Raw genomic sequence first — 21,595 nt, 5'->3', positions numbered from 1 at the left:
TCACAATTTCTCTGCTCCCTACACTCCATAACAGAATGGAATTGTTGAAAGGCGAAACCATTCATTATGTGAAGCAGCCAGAACCATGCTGACCTTCGCTTCTCTTCCGCTATACTTCTGGGAGGACGCAATAGCTGCTCCATGCTACACTCAGAATCGATCTTTCCTCAACAAGCGGTTTTCCATCACACCATACGATATCTTAAATAATCGCAAGCCTAATGTGAAGTTTTTCCACGTGTTCGGTTCAAGATGCTTTATTTTCAACTCTAAAGAGAACCGAAATAAGTTCAACGTAAAAGCTGACGAATGGATTTTTCTTGGTTACTCACTTACTTCAAAGGCATATATGGTTCTCAATAAATGCTCAAAGAAGATTGAAGAAACCTACTATGTAACTTTTGATGATAACTACATGAAAAAGATTCAAACAAGCGAAAGTCCAACGAAGGACATCTTTCAAGAATCAGGTCAAGTCTCGGTTCCTATTTCAATTTTATTTGAGGAATATATGCTACTCTTTGATGAACTAGAGAAGGCAGACCAATCGGAAGCGAAAGCAGCAGACAACAAATCGATCACTTGAAGAAGATCATCGACGAAGCTGCAAAAGATATGGAAAGTGAACTTCAAGTCAACAAGAAGACACCAAGCAAACCTATTGAAACAGATGAAAGTCTAGCTTTAACTGTTCCTCCAACAGGAAACTCTACATTCCAGGGGGAGGAGTCCTCTCCATCAAAACCAATTGAATTGTCTTTCTAGGGGGAGAAACTAGTATCACATAATTTTACTCATGAAAGTCCATTCGAGGGGGATGATTCTGATCGAAATATTGGATACACTTCGCCATTTGAGGGGGAGAATGAAAATACAAATGACGAAGGAGATCAATCAGAACCTGAAGAAGAAATCAATGCTAAGTTGGATACCCCTACGATCCAAATTACCCTCCTCTGATAAAATGGACAAAGAATCGTCCTAAAACTCAAATCATTGGTTAATCATCTGAGGGTGTTCTCACACACTCTCAATAGAAGGCAAAACAAGCTGCTTTATTCTCTCAAGTAGAATTCTGCATGTTTAATTCGTTTGTCTCCAAAATTGAACTGAAAACGGTAAAAGTGTCTCTTGATCATTCTGATTGGGGCAAGCTATGCAAGACGAACTTCATGAATTTGAACGAAATCGTGTTTGGAGGATGATTCCCACACTAAAGGATGCATCTGTAGTCTGTTTATTATGTGTTTTCAAGAACAAGATAGATAAAGAGGGTAATGTGATTCACAACAAAGCAAGGCTTGTGGTAAAAGGATATTGTCATGAGGAAGGAATGGATTATGAGGAAAACTTCGCTCCCGTAGCAAGGTTGGAATCAATAAGAATATTTCTAGCATATGCTGCACATAAAAACTTCGAATTTTTCCAAATGGATGTAAAATGTGCTTTCTTGAACGGAGAACTATTAAAACGGTTTATGTAGAACAACCACCTAGATTTGTGAACGAGAAGTATCCTGATCATTGCTACATTCTGGATAAAGCAGTCTACGACTTGAAGCAAGCTCCAAGGGCCTGGTACGAAACTCTTACACGCTTTCTCAAAATGTCAAAATTCAAACAAGGTTTGGTTAACCCAACCTTCTTTCGCAAGAAAGAGGGCGAACACTTAATGATAGTTCAGATTTATGTCGATGACATCATCTTCGACTCCACGAATCCTAGCTTAACGACTGAATTCAGGAAGTTGATGGAGACTAAATTTGAAATGAGCGCAATGGGTCCAATTAAATTTTCCTTGGACTGAATATTAGACAGGGACCAGAAGGCATCTTCATTAATCAGGAAGCATACACGAAGACTCTGTTGGCGAAGTTCGACATGACGGGAGATTCCAAAGTAAAAGTTCCAATGGCATTTGGCACGAAGCTGACTCCATCTCTTGAGAAACCGGCTTTGGATATGACTCTCTATCATCAAATGATAGGGTCATTAATGTATCTAACGACTAGTAGACCGGACATAATGTTTTCTATATGTTACTGTGCCAAGTTTCAAGAAAATCCAAGAGAACCTCATATGGTTGCACTGAAAAATATCTTCCGATATTTGAAGTGAACCTCGTCTCTCGGTCTATGGTATCCTGGAAAATCTGGTTTCTTTGTTCAAGCCTTTTCTGACGCTGATCTAGGTGGGTGTGGATTAGACCGAAAGAGTACAACTGGTGGGTGCCAGTTTCTTGATGGCAAACTTGTCAGATGGCAATCAAAGAAGCAAACATGTATGTCTCTTTCCACAGCTGAAGCTGAGTACATCGATGCAGCATCATGTACGTCACAAGTCATTTGGATCCAAATCCAACTTCGAGACTATGGCTTATGTATGAAGAAGATTCCCCTCTACTGTGACTCTGAAAGTGCTATTCGAATATGTCACAATCCAGTGCTATTCTCAAAGACTAAAAATATTGCACTAAGATACCACTTCATTAAGGACCACGTTGAAGATGGGAATGTTGAAATTCATTTCGTTCGGTCCTCTGATCAACTGGCTGACATCTTCACTAAGGCCCTACCTTGGGTATGATGGAAGCTGAGGGGGTGTTTGGGATTGCTTTTAGAATGACTTTTGACTTTTAACCTTTTCAAAAAGTTAAAAAGATGTTTGGGTAATAGAAAAGTTTTTTTTAAAATGACTTTTTGTATAGAGTAAAATGAGGGGTTTCAAAAAGTCACAAAAACCTGACTTTTTGTGACTTTTTGTGATTTTTCATGTAAAAGTTAAGCTAAAAGTCTTTTTGCTAATCCAAACACTTTTTAAAGAGCTTCTTTTACAAAAAGTCATTCTACAAAAAGGACTTTTGATGTTTAAAAGGCCATCCCAAACACCCCCTGAGTCGGTATCGAAACCTCTTCCATTTCATTAAAATTAGAGAAGCGAAATAGAGCGAACGCTCAGTCTATTCCGGTTCTAGAATTTTCGGGGAACGAAATGAACCGAATGCTCGGCCCATTTCGCTTCATCTTTATGAAGTTCGGTTTCGGTTGTATCTATTGTATATCTTTTCGCTTACTAATTATTTCCCTTTATTTTCATTACAAAAACTCAAAAAATATTTTATTTTCTGTTTTTATTATTTTTCAGAAAAATTCAAAACTTCAAAACATTTTTTTTTGTGTTTTGTTTCGTGTGTGTTTCTTTTCTTTCTTAGGCTTGATGATCACAACTGTTACATCGCGTGGAGCTAGGGCGGGTATGTCTCTTTCCATCTATGTACTAGTTAAGAGTCCTTAGAAGCATGCTGCTGCATGTAGACCGAAGCCTCCTAGACTCTGAGTGAAGCCTTAATGATTCGATCTACACCTATCGTTTCTTCCCAAATAGGCTGCAAAATTCACTCAACTCATGAGCTACCTTACTCTTCTCACATTGAGTTAAGAGTTTTTTGCTTTGTCATTGTTAATTAGCAGAGCTACTTTCGGTTCTTAAACACCCTCATTTTTTTCCATCACGTTTCGTTTCACAATTGTAACCCTTGAGACTCTCAGCAATTACCACCGAGGTTTATGGTTACACAACATCTGTGTTCATGATCTTAGATATGTTCACCACGTGCTGAGTGAAACCCAAAATCCAATACCATGAATGAATTGACGATGAAAACTACAATGTTCAAGCTATTACTTGTTACCTTGATCGAATCTCTTTTTATTTTTGAGTGATATTTATGAAATCGTCTAAAACTAAGATGTTTCTTCCCATAAGATCCAGTTTTATTTTTGTTTTTGAGATTCCTCATAATCCCCTAGTCACTTTAAATATTATCCCACCTACTTGTTCAACAGGCCACATCGGTCTCACAAGTACTTCATCCTACTTTCGGTCTTATTTTGAGTATCGAAGTATGTTGAAGATAAACCACCCACTATGGCCTACACGTGAAAAGATGTCTTTCAATGTTTCTTTACAAACATTTGATCGTATTTTACGGGAAACCACACAAACACTTCTTCGTCTCTCTTGACTTTGAAGGAAGAGATTCGTGCCCGGGATCATTCAGTTTATGTCTTCAAAGACATCACATTTTTCCCACACTCATCTTGTTTTATTTCTTTTTCGTTGGCATACTCTTGCACGAAAATCTTTGTGATTTTCCAAACTCTTGTTTGTGGTTCTAATGGCAACTTTACGATTTGTGCTTTCGGTTCTAAAGGCTAAAGTGGTTTACTTTCTTATGGAGGAGCGAAGTTGGTTATACTTGACTTTGAGAAATTGAAGAGACAGTAATCGGATAAGAATTCCACACGGGATAAGATTTAGGCATGTGAATTTGAAACGTTTCCTGTACCCACGCTTGCTGGCGTAAATCCAGGAATTCCAAGCTGTCAAATCGTGCTTTTTCAGGCGCCGTTTCAGAGATCGTATCATCATCACATATGATTCTTTCTCTCTCCAGGCAATGGTATAAAAGGGGTTCTCATGTGTACTATACCTTCTCACTTTCTTCAACCTCTCTCCCGATTACAACTGTTCATCTTCTTCTTTACTGCAACAATGGCAGACTCTTCCTCTATACAAGAACAAACCGCTTCATCTACTTTGCTTTCGATCAAACCCAATCAGAGCCTGATTATACAACCGAATCCTTTCATTTATGATTCATATATGCTTCACGTGGTTGAATGTCTAAAGTATTCACCATTGGTGATCGCTCTTACACAGGTTGAGTCTGTGCCCATGTCCCTTCTTTCTCAGGTCTATTCAACGACTTCATATGACAAAAACAAAGAAGAATCTTCTTTGATATATTTAATCACAAAACCTCTGTATCCAAGACACGATTTTGTTCCCTTCTAGGGCTTGCTACTGATGCCTCTGTCATCTCACCAGACTTTATTACAAGATCTCAACTATTTTCGATGTTTTATGAGATGGGCTACACAGATGTTCTTACGACTGTGACGAAATTCAAGAATTCGTGTTTACCTCCACAATGGAACGGTCTATTTACACTAATCTACAAGGGGTTGGCAGAACGGGTTGCCGGGTCAGATGGGGCAAGTAAGGGTTTCATGACCATCCTTTATGGTCTCTACAACGGAATCCATTTGGATTATGGATCTTTGATCTGGTCGTAGCTAGTACAGAGTCTCAACTCTTCATGAAAACATTCTGAGATATCATGTGGCCGTTTCTGGACGATAATCACCCGTCGGGCTGTTGAGAAGTTTCAGATTCCAGTAATGACGGATGCTCTTTTGTTTTCAGTCGCTACGTTTCACATAACGAAAATCTTCTTCTCTGATCGCATGAAGTTTATGTATGTCGGTTCTATTCCGGAATCAATGAGTCGTTGTATCTCAAGTGAAAGTAAAGTAATCGATGAATACAAGAAGTTGACACCTTCGGGTCCACGCCAACTCACTACTGAGATGCAGAGTGCCTTGGATGCTGCTGATAAACCGACCAAAAGGGGGAAGAAACAAGAATCTAAGAAATTTGAGGCCGAAGGTCCCTCATCTCCGAAAAAGCATAAGGCTGATAAAGCTGCACCTTCGGCTCCTAAAAAGAAAAAGGTGAATAAAATGGTCAAGCGACCGAAGGTACCTTCGCCTACTGATTCCAATGAGGAGGAACGCTCTGCTGAGGAAGAAGAGGAGGCTCAACATGAAGACTTAACAAGGGGAAACACTCCTCCTCGATCTCCAACTCATCAGGTACAAGATCATGTTTCTACTCCTCCTCCTTCTCCAAAAGAAACTACAATACCAATCAAAGTTGCTCCCATTCCACTGCCAGTCACTACTCAACCAATTTCTACTGTTCGCCTACCACCTCCAGTCTTTTCTCAAGCAACAACGACAACAACAACCACAACAACTGGACCTTCGGTGAGTGTCAACGTATCAGATATGGGGGCACATACCATTGGAATTTCAACTACTAAACCTCCATCCCCTTCTTCTTCATTAGAATCTAAACCTATTCTGGGAGGTGCAGACTTTGAGTTTGACTCCACGTATTACAGTCGTTACCGCCTTCCTAGTGAAGATGACGATGAAGCTCCCGTAACAAGGCAAAATTTACAGAGTGTTCATGAAAAGCTTGACAAATTACTGGCTTCCCTATCCACTTACTCTGATATGGTGTTGAAGGCTTTTCTTGATACTGCTCTTCAGCAGTACACATCCTCTATTAACAAATCAACCAAAGTTGTGAAAGCCTCTACAACTTCCTATCAGAAAGCCTTGTCCAAAGTGACAGAGCTTGTTCAAGAGTCGAAAGTTTTTCTGGAATCGTTCAAAAGCCATGCTGATTCTAATGCAACAAAAGTCAATGATTCTGTTGATAACCTCTCCAAATCCCTTCAAGAAGAGAAACTCAAATTTGATTCTGTTCGTTCTGATCTTCAAACTGATCACAATTCTCTTCTCACCTCGGTCAACTCTCGCCTTGATAAGCTTCAGGCTGACCTGGAAATGGAAAACAAAATTATGGATGAACTTGCTTGTAAGACTACACAAATTGAAGTCCAGGCTGCTCATCTTGCTCAAGTCAAACAGGAGATTGCATCACTTAAAACTGAGCCGGGAGTACTTAAAAGCTGTGTTGGGGATGTTCTCTCCATTCTCAGTACTCTTGTTAATGCTCATGATCCCGTTCTCACCCTTACTATCCGGAATCACTTGACTGCTAAACTTCTTCCTGCTATTTAGATATTGAGTCAGATTTAGGGTGTTACGGAGCCCTTGGTTACTCTGCAACAAGGGGGAGACACTGCTCAAACTCCTCCAATTCCACCCAAAGTCATTATCAAAAACGTACCGAAGGTTAATGTAGCTTTGGGTTCTAATAAAGAAAAACTGAAGAATGTTGTAGAATATAGTGATGATGAGGAAGAAGAAACGATTTCTGAGGCATTAAAGAGGAAGAAAATGGATAGTGAACTTGATGAAAACTTTAGAATAGCCAGAGAGACATAAGAGAAAGAGCGAAAACAGAAAGAAGTTCATGATGCTCTGGTTTGTAAACATGCTCTCTTTCCTACTTGGACCAGGGAAAAGACTAATAATGAGTCTGCTAGCACTCACTGGCTGGAACCTGTGCCTCGTTTGATTGTGAGAATTCGAAGGACTCACAGTTTGATATGCCCATCACTTGCAAAGCTTTTATGTTCCATTGTTTTGATCCGATGGTTGAAGTCCCCTCTCTTCATCCAAAGGTTGATCGAGATTTAGTTTATTACTATCTTGAGTTTGCTCAGCCTCAATACTTGACATGGAGTGCTTAGAAAATAACCTTTGTCAAGGTATTAAGCCGACTGTTGCTGGAAAATTTATCAATGTCAAGTTTAGAGTGACCCGAGGATCTGATGACTCAGCTCACATGATTTCATTAGCTGATCTTTCGAATTTGAACACACATGATTGGATTCTATTGTTCAACATTCTGCTTACTGATCAAGAGTAATACGAGCTGATCCTAGATCACATAAAGAGGATGTTGGCTTCCTATATCCATGAAGTTGCTAAGATGGATCAAGAAGTGGCACATGTTTTGAGGAAGAAACCAACGGTGAAGTCCATTGGGAAACCAAGTGATCTCAACAAGATGAAAATTGGTAAGATTGATCTGGTACATCACACTATCATGTTCATAAGAGGCGAAGGTGAAAGATTTCTTTTCTCTCTTGTTGACAAACATCTCTTCTCCACTTCCTGTTTGGAGCATGTACTTGATATCACTCACATATGTAAACAAAACAGTGATACGGAAAAGAAGAACTTCTATGACATGCTTCAGTGTTATATTCAGTTTCATCACACTCTTTTGGCCATTGTACCGAAGGTGTTCAAGACAGTGAAGAAGTCTGCTCCTTCTCAACCGAACTAAGATCTCGCCTCTATTGACGCAAATGGGGAGATTGTTGGGTTTGGAGTGTTGCGTCATATGGGCTTATAGTTAACATTTTGATTACCCGATTTGGGCCTGTCCAACCGTGGTTTAAGCATTAGGGTTAGCGTATATATTATGCACGCATGTATAGGTTTGAAGTTAACGTTTTCATAAATTATGATTGCATTGTAACCCTAGCCACACCTCAATAGCCGAAGTTCTTCATCGAGCTCTTCTGAGGTGTGAGATATTAATCATTCGACACCTTTTGATCCATTCTCATGTTCTTTACTTTGTTACTTTAGTTGATCTATTTAGAATCTATCGATCTTATCGCACAATATTCTCATCAGATTTCAAACAGTTTTAAAGTACATCAAGTCGTTTCAACTGATCAAAATATTTTATACTTACATTTCAAAGTACGGTTTATATGTATATGTCTTATACATATATGAATAAAATTTTTATTTAAATAAATGTTTAACCCTTTTGTAACATGTCGAGCAAAAGGGTACCTTTTTCATCGTTTTCGGGTTATACAAATTGTTTAGTTACAAGGCTTTCAATGCATACATAACTCACATAACATACATTTAAACTATAATAGGTATAGTTTATGGAATACTACTCTAGTTCACCACTACCAGGATACACTATTAAAATAATTATTTAAGTATAATTATTGTGTATTACAAAGTACATGACTACAGGATAATACAAATGATTACTCATACAAGCGAAAACTATAACACTACGCATAAAATAGTTCATACAGGATTGTGAGGCACTACTTCATTGTACTCCCAGGGTACAGGTTCATGTCCTATAAATTATAACCAGAGTCTCCCAGATGGAGAGCATGAGATTTATATATAGATCTATACAGGAGTGACAATCACACTCCCAAATTGCTAGCTACAGTTAGGCAGGCATGCCGGGGGGTGACAAACGTCATAAATACTGACGCCTGAAGAACGTTGTAGAGGCAACTAGGTCATATTAGTATGGTTATATGAAACTCACAATAGTATCAACTAAACAATGTTTTCGGGATTAACACTACTTCACAGGTTTTATCCTAATAATAAGACTACATAGTTTGGTTGTGGGCTTAGAGCATATTCACATAATTTATTACCTATTCGATCTTTATTATATATGACCTGTATAAACTAAGTAATTATAGGGGGAAAAAGTATGGGTCGAGTTTCTATATAAAAGTATAGTAAACTATTTTCTAGTACAAAAACATACATTCCTGGAAGAACGGATAATATGATATATGCATAAAAAAAGGGTCACACTACAAATACTGTTACATTACATTAATATTCCAAGTACGATTCAACGGAACTTACGTGTCATTACATCAGAGAATATAGGATTTTTTGGAGGAACATACTTACATTTCTAAAAGGATCATTATAGTCTACTCTGTAAGTACCTAATGAATGCGTTAGAGTTATATACAATGAGGGTCCGACAAACAGTGGGATGTGTGTCTTCCGCCCTATTTCCTGTTCCTTGTTTGGTTGTGGGATTAGGGCAGAACCATACAATCGATTGTCTATTCGATCTGGATTGTATATAACTTGTATACACTAAGTACTCATGGAAGGAACTAGTATGAGTCATTTTACTTATCATTCATTACATCACGAAATATTTGATTTCTTGGAGGAACACATCATGTTTTCAAAGAACAAAGAACTGTTTTTCTAAAACAAAAAGCTTATGAACTCACCAAGTTTAATGTTGACACTTTCAAAACCACTTGTATTCTCAGGGCACTAGTAGATAGATACTCGTGCATGTTCTAGAAGACAGGGCATTGTAGCTTCAAGTCTTTATTTTTCTAATTACCTTTGGAGTCAATCATATGTGATTCAAATACAATGTAAACACTATATTTATCAATACAATGGTTGTGGTTTCTTTGATTACTATTATTCAATTGTTGTGATACTGTACATGACGTCCTCCGCCCCCGAATGTTTCCGCCGTTCCGGTTTGGGGGTGTGACAGATTGGTATCAGAGCATTGTTTATAGTGAACTAAGTATATCAACCTATAAAAGATATAAAACTATAAATACAATGGGGCTGAAGTGCTCTGGCTAAAAGTATACTTTTAAAATATAAGTATTTTACAAGAAGTATACGAACAAGCATACATACTAAGAACAAGTAACACAAGAAGGACAAAACAAAAGTACTTAGATGTTGGACACTACAGTCAAACCTAGGCAGTTATTTGAGATATGACCAACATGTGTTTGGGAGTGATAGTGGTTTTGCAATGAGTCTAAAACTTACCAACCCTATATATAAAGGATCTCTAGAACAAAACATGAAAGCTTACCAAGTCCATAAACCTTAGAAACAATCGTACAATTAAAATACTATAGGAGTATTTTAGGAACTATAACTAATTTATGTGGAAACTAAAAGACCCTTACTGGCAGGTGTATAATTGTGAATGTATTCTTCCAGGGTTATATATAATTGGGATCTTATAGACTTAGAATTAGTGGTATTCTCTCTACTACGTAATCCTTGTTTGGTTGTGGTTTTGGAGTAGGATCACTTATTCGAAGGTCTATTTGATCTTGGTTATATACAACTTGCATGCACTGCGTGGTTATAGGAGGACCCAGTTTGGATCACCAAAAACATCAAAAGAAATGTTTTACTTAATCTAATAAGATTCTATAGACATTCTTATTCTCGCACGAAAAACCTAGATAGATATAGTCACTCCACTACGATAGTCAATGGAAGAAACAAGGAAGAACAAGGAGGTATTCATAAGGAGGATTCTGAGAAGGAATCATTCACGGATCATGCGAGAAGGCAGAGCACCTTATGCGTCATACTAAGAACTAATAAACTAATTATAACCTAGTGAGTTAGTGAATACACTGCTCACACTATGTGTTAGACTTATTGTAACGATGTAAATTTTCAAATTTTTTTTTTTCATTTCTTGAAAACATAATTTCATTCAAGACAAACCATAAAATCCAATGTAACATGGTCATAATACAAAACATATCAAATCCCAAGATCAAACATATCCAAATCCGCCTGTGTGTGTGTACGATTCACGCCGACGCCTTCCCACGGTCCTCACTAGTACCTGAAACACATTACACATAAACACTGTAAGCAAGAAGCTTAGTGAGCTCCCCAAAATACCACTTACACACATACCCCTTTCCTGGCCATACTCCACACGACCTTCCGGTCCATGTGTCTCAGGGACTTCCGTCCAAACTCGGTAAACCTTCCGGTCCTACCCGTGTCGAACTTCCGGTACAAAACTCCCTGACCTTCCGGTCCACAACATAATGCCTTCCGGCCCATATAATAACGCCTTCCGGCTCATATCAAGCATAACATACATATCACATACAAAATAGGCAACTAGACCTTCCGGTCACACATAGCATACAATGCATATATCTCATAGCATACTAGACCTTCCGGTCACACATAGGTACCCTTCCAGGTACAGTATAGTGAGAAGACTCACCTCGTATGATGTCTAGTAACTCACGTGCTCGATATCTTTGAATATTGAAATGACGACCTAGCCTCACCTAATCACAACAAGTAATCATTCCAAATCATTAACGACTCTCAAGGCTATACTACATCCCTTTCTACAATCCCACAGAAGGGTAAAAGACCATTTTACCCCTCCCCGAGTCAAAAGTCCACATGTTGACCAGAACCCTAAAAGTCAACAAAAGTCAACAGTAAGCAGTACGCGGGGTGTACCAACTCCTATACGCGGGGCGTACCCTTGCACTCCAGAATCAGGGAACGCGACCCCCTACGCGGTGCGTACTGGGGTTACGCCCAACGTAAATCCCAGTTTCCTACTTTCTTCATTTTAGGTCTTAAACAGTTAATACATAATCTCACATTCCAGATCTGGCCATTCTAATACCTCTTAATCCATAAAGTCGAAACCTTTAAGCCTTTGCATGGCTATAAAGGTTCCCACACCCTCTAACACCTTTCCTTTCTCCTCCGAAAGTCTAGATCTCATGCATGGCTCAACATTTACATCCAAGATTGCATTTTTATGAACATACAACTCATATAGTCCAGAAATATGATAGATCTAGGCCAATGGAGACTATTTGCTGATAAAGTCTCCATCTTGGGACCAAAACCCCTAGAATTTGGTCCAAGAAGCACACAACACAAGTAACAGGGCAAGTTTTGACCTTTATACCTCAGGAAGAAGCTCCAATCTCTGTAGACCTCAGATCTACTCTTGTCCACCAACTTCTAACTCCTACAATGGCCTTCTCTTCTCTTTCACCACCTTGAAATGGCACTTTGAAGCTTAGAACACTCACACACAAGCTAAGGACGAAGGGAATACTCTCTTAGGGATTCTTTCTGTGAGATGGTGGCTAAGGGACAAGGCCATCTCATTCCTTTTATAGCCCTCAAGTCATATTAGGGTTTTGCATCTGGGCCGGTTACGCCCGGCGTAACCTTGGGTACGCCCAACGTACCCGGATGAATCCGCATACAAAATAAGCGCGCGAGTATGCGCAGCGTACTCACAAGCCTAGCATTTACATAAAGGGACCTAACATGACAACTTGGAAAAGAAGAAGGTTTAAATGGTTGATCCTGAATTTCGGGATGTTACACTTACCGCCTCTTTCATAACAACTAGTAACGGTAAAGCAGGTCGCAGAACTTCACTAAGAAGGTGGTCACTATCAAAAAATCATAAGTCTATTTTGCATAGACCTCTGTTATGAATTGATTTCATAAGACTATAAAAGTTGAAACATAACTCACTCAGAACCAAGATAACTTGGATTCAAATAACACTCGACTTGTAAACAATACTAAAGGCTTACCACCATTTCATCCTTTAAACCTTATGGCAGAAAGATGCCACTGATGAAGTCGAACAGACACAAAAATAGCACACCACCGCTACCACCTCCACAGTATGATCCGATTGTCTTTCAGGATGCAGTAACAGCCGCAGTGACAGCTGTTATGCCCCAAATCCACACTAGTGGTACCAGCGGATCGGGTGATGGTACTAATAACTCTAACCACAGAGAAAGCCACAGACGCACAAAAGAGTGTTCGTACAAGGACTTCATGAATTGTGAACCCAAATCCTTTGATGGAAGTGGGGGAGTCATTGCTGTAATGCGATGGTTAGAGAAAACGGAGTCCATATTGGAGATATGCGCGTGCCCAGAAGGGAGCAAAGTCAAGTTTACTGCCTGTACTTCCTCTGACAGGGCTCTAACATGGTGGAATAGCCATGTCAAGTCATTGACCCTACCAGTGGAAAACACGATGGGCTAGGAAAATCTCAAGGAGATGATGATGGAAGAGTATTGCCTGAGGGACGATATACAAACATTGGAGAAAGAACTGTGGACCCTTACCATGGCAGGCTCAGACATAGTAGCCTACACTGATAGATTCAGTGATCTAGCGGCGCTATGCCCCGGGATGGTTACCCCGAAGAGCAAGAAGATAGAGAGATACATTTGGGGGATACCTTCTCCCATCCAAGGGAATGTGAAAGCGGTGAAAACCCTCATGTTTGACAGTGCCAAACGTGTGGCACAAACACTGGTGGACCATGGAGTCTGCTAAGGATTGATGACTCCTACTCCCGAGCCAGCGAGGGAGGATGACTATAAGCAAAAGTCCATGAACAAGAAAAAGAGGCAAGAAACGCAATAACCCTAGGAAGAATAATAGATTGTTATGGTTCATGCCGCCACAACACCTACTACTCCAGCACCGGCTAGGAAATATGCCGGAATCCTTCCGAAGTGTAGCCAATGCGGCTTCCATCACACCGGAGGGTGCCGAGAGTTAAATTGCAAGAACTTCCTCCGGAAGGGGCATACTACTCATTTTTGTAGGGCACCGGTACGACCCATCTCTCTTCATATAGGGCCACCAATATTCCCTTTTCAGGTCCAAAAACATCTTAGTGGCCCCGGGATGGATCGAGAACCTCGATCTGTGTGCCTCCTCCATCAAGATGGTACACGTTCCGCCCATAAATGGTACCCAAATCCGACCTGAAAGGTCATAAGTCCTCGACTATCGGTAACGAACTCCGGTACCTGCCCAATCACCCGCTCCCTTTTGCAGTTCTCCGGTTTCACGGCCTCCGCCTGGGCCCCTCGAATGGTGTCCAACACCGGAGTCATCACTGTTAATCTCATAAAAACGTCTCGTATCGGGGGCGCTCTCCGCCCTACGGCTCAAGGCATCGGCTACAAAATTAGCCTTGCCCGGGAGGTATAGGATCTCACAATCATTATCCTTTTCCACATCCAACCATCTCCTCTGGCGCATATTTAGGTTGGGCTGATCCATAAAGTACTTCAAACTCTTGTGGTCCGTGTATATGGTACACCGAACCCCATATAGATAGTGACGCCAGATCTTGAGGGTGAACACCACAACCCCCAGCTCCAGGTCGTGGGCGGGATACCTCGACTCATGAGGCTTCAGCTGCCTTGATGCATATGCTATCACATGCCCCCTCTGCATAAGCACTTCTCCCAACCCGGATATCGATGCATCACAGTACACCACAAAATCCTCCATCCCTTCCGGGAGTGCGAGCAGCGGGGCTTCGCACAACCTCTGGCGAAGTGTCTCAAATGAGGTCTGCTGTTCCGGACCCCAGGAAAAAGCGACACCCTTCCGGGTCAACTTGGTGAGTGGCACGACGATCTAGGAAAAAACCTTGATAAATCTCCGATAATAGCCGGACAATCCTAGAAAGCTCCTGATCTCGGTGGGCGATCTCGGCACCTCCTACCTCATGACCGCCTCAATCTTGGCCAGATCGACCACTATCCCATTCTGGTTGACGAGATGTCCCAAGAACTGGACCTCTCGTAACCAGAACTCACACTTGGAGAATTTAGCATAAAGCCTCTCCGATCTCAAAACTCCAAGGATCTCCCTCAAATGCTCTTCATGTTGTTCTCTAGATCTCGAATACACCAAAATATCATCAATGAATACGATCACCGACCGATCCAGCATCGGTCTGCACACCCTGTTCATGAGATCCATGAGTGCTGCTGGTGCATTGGTGAGCCCAAAAGGCATCACCACGAACTCGTAATGCCCATAACGAGTTCTGAACGCTGTCTTCTGGATATTTTCATCCCGAACCCTCATCTGATGATAACCCGACCTTAAGTCTATCTTGGTGAACCAAGACGCCCCCCGCAGAATTTTTCCACAGAAAACGGTTAACACCTAAATCATAACCATAAGTTGCACTCTCGTCGGAGTAGATTACAACATGCATATAAAACTAAAGACCCTCACAGGTAAGCTGTGATGGCTTAATGTATACGCTAGGGTCATATATAATTAAGAACCCATAGACTTAGAGTGCGTGATTCCACCTTATTTCCTATTTCTTGTTTGATCTTGGATTTAGGGAAGAGTCACTCAGTCAACCTTCTTATCATCCTTAATTATATGTGACCTGTAAACACTAAGCGATTATAGATAAACCTAGTCGAAATCATAGTGGGAAGTATCATCACTATCTATCGGAACACTCTTACTGCTAGTATTTGCTTAACACGGTACAAAACGTTTGCAGTAGTAATAACAAGGTTAAAACATGAAGCACTAGAAACGTACACACAGATGCACTATCGCCCTAGCAAACACTTCTTCCGAATCGACTTGACACACGTGTCACTAAGAAGTTCCGATGCCATTCGACATGGATTGGATTGGTTCTCACCATAACAATCGCATGTGTTACTCGAATGACCCTTCGCCCTAAACCGTCCGACTAACGAAACTGTCGTCATTTATAACTACAAACCTAACTAAGACCTCAGAATCATCTCTAGTTACGAAACACCGAAGTACTCATGCAAGGAGTACTACATCTTCCAAAACCTTTCTGAAGTATTCCCATCAAACCTTTCCGGAATACCACTCGTGCAGCAAGTCACGTTCAAGCACATAGGCTAGAGATGAATACGGTTAACCTATCACTACTAAGTGTATGCGCGAGGGTGGTATATAATTTAGATTCTATGGACTTAGGATGTGTGTTTCTGCTCTATTTCCTATTCCTTGTTTGGTTGTGGACCTGGGGCAGAGTCACCCATCCGATCATCTTATTAATCTTAAATATATACAACTGGTATTCAAAAGGTGATGATAAAAGAACCAGGTATGAGTCTTACCATGAAATTAAGGACAAAGCTATCTAGGACTACAAGTGAGCACCTACCATTCGAACGAACATAGACTAGTAAACCGAACCCATACACTCCCTGCCGATTAGCACAACAAACGCAATAGGGAGGATCCGTTGGAATGCCAAGCAAGGATCAGAATTCACTTGGGAATCGAGAAGTTGAGAGGGAACCAAAGCAACCACTTCTTTCCTAGTTCCTAGTAACCACTCATAATTTGAATTTCGGGACGAAATTCCCTCTAACGGGGGGATGATGTCACAACTCGAAATTTTAAACCTAGCAAATCCTAAACCATAACCTAGCACAAGTGAGCCTACATTGCACTCCATGTTGAAATGTGTCCTCTATAGCCTTAAGGGCTTGTTTTTAAGCTTGTATCTAAGCTTGGATTGAAAGATAAATTGGTTTAGGGTTGTATAATTAAAGTATTAACAAAAGGTTAAGGGTTAAAACAATAAATATTCTCCATTAAATGGTGAATTCGATCAAGGAATCAAAAACAAATTAGAATCGGTTTTGGGAATCTTTTTCATATTGTGAATTCGGCCATAACATTCAATAAATTGTGAATTCGATCTTGCTATGAATGAATTCTCAAAGATCTCGGCCCATTAGGACCAAATTCATCCAAGCACAAACCCATCTTAACCTATTTCTCTCATGCTATATATTTAGGTTCAACCGAATTCAACCTCATTTTCCTTCATTTTCCCACCAAACTCTTGCCAAAATTTCTCTAAAAACACATGTGTTTTGCCCAGAAGATCTTCAAATCTTCTTACTCTCACCAAAAACACCAAGAACACACACTCATATATTTAAATCTTCAAGCTTGACCGAATTCACCCATTTGCTCACCGAAAACTCTATTTTGCCACCGAATTCATCCTTCAACAATTCCAATAATTCCAAGTAAATTTTGTAAGTATTATTTACATAATTAATTATTTAACCCATTATTTAAATTAATTTATTATTAATTTGAATGCGACGACAAATACAATTATTTTTAGGGTAATGTTATTAGCGCGTACGCTTACATGGGGATCATCTCTACAACTCGCTATTTCCATTGAATGCACATTTAAGGTGAGTTCATACCCCTACATTTTATTATTTTTAAACATTTTTAGGGGGAATACAAGTAAAACACAAAGAAATTTTGTGTTAATATTCAAAGGATTTCAAATAGTTTTAAAGTACATCAAGTCGTTTCAACTGATCAAAATATTTTATAGTTTAATTTCAAAGTATGGTGTATATGTATATGTCTTATACATGTATGAATAAAAATTCTATTTAAATAAATATTTAACCCTTTTATAACATGTCGAGCAAAATGGAAACTTTTTCATCATTTTCGGGTTATACAAATTGTTTAGTTACAAGGCTTTCAATGCATACAGAACTCACAGAACATACATTTAAGTTATAATATGTATAGTTTATGGAATACTACTCTAGTTCACCACTACCAGGATACAGTATTAAAATAATGATTTAAGTATAATTATTATGTATTACAAAGTACATCACTACAGGATAATACAAACAATTACTAATACAAGCGAACACTCTAACACTACACGTAAAATAGTTAATACAGGATTGTGAGGCATTACTTCATTATACCCCAAGGGTACAGGTTAAAGTCCTATAAATTATAACCAGAGTCTCTCGGATGGAGAGCATGAGATTTTTGTATAGATCTATACGAGACTAACAATCCCACACCCAAAATTCTAGCTACAGTTAGACATGCATGCCTGGGGGTGACAAATGTCATAAATACCGACGCCTGAAGAACATCGTAGAGGCCACTAGGTCATATTAGTATGGTTATATGAAACTCACAATAGTATCATATAAACGATGTTTACGGGATTAACACTACTTCACATGTTTTATCATAATAATAAGACCACACAGTTTTACAAGTAACATGAGCATACAAATCAAAAGGGACCTATAATGTTAACACTATAAATTCTTGGTTTATGCGTCAAAGGTTATTTATAACTATAGGGTCCGATAGGTAATAGGATGGGTGATTTCCGATTCATTTCTTGTTCCTTGTTTGGTTGTGGGCTTAGATCAGATTCACATAGTTTATTACCTATTCGATCTTGGTTATATATGACCTGTATAAACTAAGTACTCGTGGAAGGAACTAGTATGAGTCATTTTACTTATCATTCATTACATCAGGAGATATAGGATTTCCTAGAGGAACACATCATGTTTTCAAAGAACAAATAACCGATTTTCTAAAACAAAAAGCTTATGAACTCACCGACTTTAATATTGACAGTTTCAAAACCACTTGTATTCTCAGGGCACTAGTAGACATGTACTCGTGCAGGTTTTAGAAGACGGAGCATTGTAGCTTCAAGTTTTTATTTTGCTAATTACTTTTGGAGTCAATCATATGTGATTCAAATACAATGTAAACACTATATTTATCAATACAATGGTTGTGGTTGCTTTGATTACTATTATTTAATTATTGTGATACTATACATGACGTCCTACGCCCCTGAACAATTCCGTCGTTCCGGTTTAGGGGTGTGACACCCAAGCTCCTAAAAGACCATAAAAGAGACTATAAGACATCACTAAGAAACTTAGAATCTAGATCTAACATCAAATAAGAATAAAGGTGGAAGCTTTAAATCATACCATGGTCCAGAAGTTGCATAAGTGAAGATGAACTCTAGGGAAGTCAACTCACAATCATCTAATGATCCCTTTTTTCTACTATCTTCCATTAAGAGCGTCCAAGATCCTCAAAAACTTGCATGTGATGAAAGATGAAGAACATGGGGGTTAGGGTTTACTCTAAGGGTATCTTTGAGGTGATAGGGGCTAAAGATGACCTAAAAATCGAGATCATGGCCTTTAAGTACAAGGTAAACCCTAATATCATGGGATTGGGTTGCACAACTCGTCGGGCCATAAAAACTTAATAACCACACTATGGTGGGCCCGATCCAACAAGGCCCTCAATTCAATTAAACCCAACTACCTCTCAGCCCAAAACTAAACCTTTAATACAAATCCTTACATTCATAACCCAAAATTCCCATTCATTTAAGGAGTAAACCTTATATTTTAAAACTTGAAACCCCTTTTGACTAAATAAAAGTATGCCTTTCTGAAATAATGAAATCACATGAAACCGGATCTTACAGTAACGTAGGATAAGAATGGTTGCGTTAAAATGCAGCTACCGTGGAGATGAAATAAAATGGACTTAAAGTTTATATGGGAAGAGTGATGTCGGGATAAGTAAATTATAGGTATAACATTCTCCTTATAAGTCGCTGAAATTTACGTGTATCAGCAATAGATGTGTCGCTTGCTTTGTTAAGAAGAAGAGTTTTTTTTCCATTGGAAAAACACTAGGTCAACAGTCTTAAAGACCACAATCATCAAGAATTTACAAAGTGTACTTGCATTGACTGAGAACCATGCTATCTGTAGTTCGAGTTGCTTTAACTCTAAGAAAAAGCTTTAATGGTCCCAAATCTTTTATGTTAATCTTGTAACATGCGTTTCTTCAGGTACGTTTTTTAAATTATTTGAAGCCTTATTTTATTTTTGGGAAATTTGGTTATGTGTGGGGCATAGGTATTCACATTCGCATGGCGTAGGTCAACAAGTCATTGCGGAGACATAATGTTCTCCGCAGGGCATACAAAAGGCTACATATGGCATAGGAGCGTTGGATCTAAAACCCTGATTAGGGGTTTGTGAGCCCTATTTAAAGGCTGTAATCCCTCGAAAGCCTTCTCATGCTCAGCCTCCACCCTATCATATTGTTGATGGGTTTTGAGCTTTCTAACACTTCCTAAGTGTACATGCAACCCTAATAACCTTGGATCTATGTTTGTCTAATTATCATGAAAAGTTGATTTCCAAGGCTATGATCCTATCTAGCATACATGGGGAACAATTTTAACTTAAATAATAGATAGAACTACATACCTTGTTGTTGTAAATGTTCCTTGAAACCTTGTGAGCCTAGCACCCCAAGTGTGATGCCTCAAATGCTTCACACAACATTAAATGCTATGGAGTAAACTTGGAGAGAAAGTATAACACTCTAAAATTGGCTCTAGCCCTCTTGTTTCTTGTCTCACCGATTTCGGGAGAACACATGAGCTTTATATAGTGTTGACACATCTAGGGTTACACCATGTAAACCCTAATGTGTCATGACTCTTCATTTCCATGACCCATGAGTTTGTAACTCCCATGGAGCCTCCATGGAGCATCCAATGGGTTTAACCCAACTTGATTATCCATGGAGCCTCTTAGCCCACTATATAAGTTATGGATGATTTACATAATCAACCTATATATTTAATTAGTTATCTTTTGATCACTTAATTAATTCTAAAATTAATTCTTGATCAAACTAATTAAATAATATTATTAATATATTAGAACTTATAATATATTAATAACCACAAGTGTTATTTCTCTCATTTATTATATCCAATTGCATGGTGCCATGCAACCCAAATGGACCATGTCGGGTCGGGTCAAGTACATACTAGAAATAGTTATGGACTTAGACACCTTATCAAACAATTATAACCTCAAAACCCTAGCCTTTTTTGAGTTTAGAGCCTTAAGTGTGGTTTTGGTGTGCGTTTAGTGAAGAAGGAGTCCATTAGAGACGCATTGGTGAACCTCAAGCTTGTAGATCTAGACTTTTCTCCTCTTCATCATTCTCCAGGAGGTATAAAGATTGAAACTTAATGAATTATTTGATACATCTAGTTAGTTATGGGTGTTATGAGCTTTTTTTCCCTTGAATTTGGTCGTAGTAAGTATGAGCTACTCCATACCTCATGTATGAGTTCTTGAGCTTTGAAGTGTGTTTTGGACATATGTATTGGTATTATGCTCCATTAAGCCATGAAAATGCATAAAGCTGAAGACTTTATCAGTTAGGATGTTATTTGGGACCATATCTAAGAGTTGGACGTTTGGTCCTTTTGAATTAAGGAATTAATAAGAAGTTGGCAAAACAGGGAATTCACATGGGGTGTAATATTGGCTACGCATGGTGTAGCCTAATTTATCCCGATTCCAATCAAAGGCTATATGCTGGGCTAGAGCATGGTATGCATGGAGTAGTCTGGAAGTAGAATTTTGGTCAAAATGAGTAGTAGGTCAAGTTGGGTGGATTATGGCTATGGAAGGGTAAAATGGTATTTTACCTATATATATATATATATATATATATATATATATATATATAGAGAGAGAGAGAGAGAGTGTGTGTGTGTGTGTGTGATTTTGGTCTATGACCCTTGGGTGTGAATTATTTTTTTAATTTATAATTAGGGACTTGTGGTATATTGATTAGTGTGGGGAGTTCTAGTTTTGACAGCTCAAGTGTGAGATTTGTTTGTGTTCAGAT

This window comes from Lactuca serriola, chromosome 6, assembly GCF_051521515.1.
Source record: "Lactuca serriola cultivar US96UC23 chromosome 6, Lser_US96UC23_V15, whole genome shotgun sequence".
NCBI lineage: Eukaryota > Viridiplantae > Streptophyta > Magnoliopsida > Asterales > Asteraceae > Lactuca > Lactuca serriola.
This window is presented reverse-complemented; position numbering follows the sequence as displayed.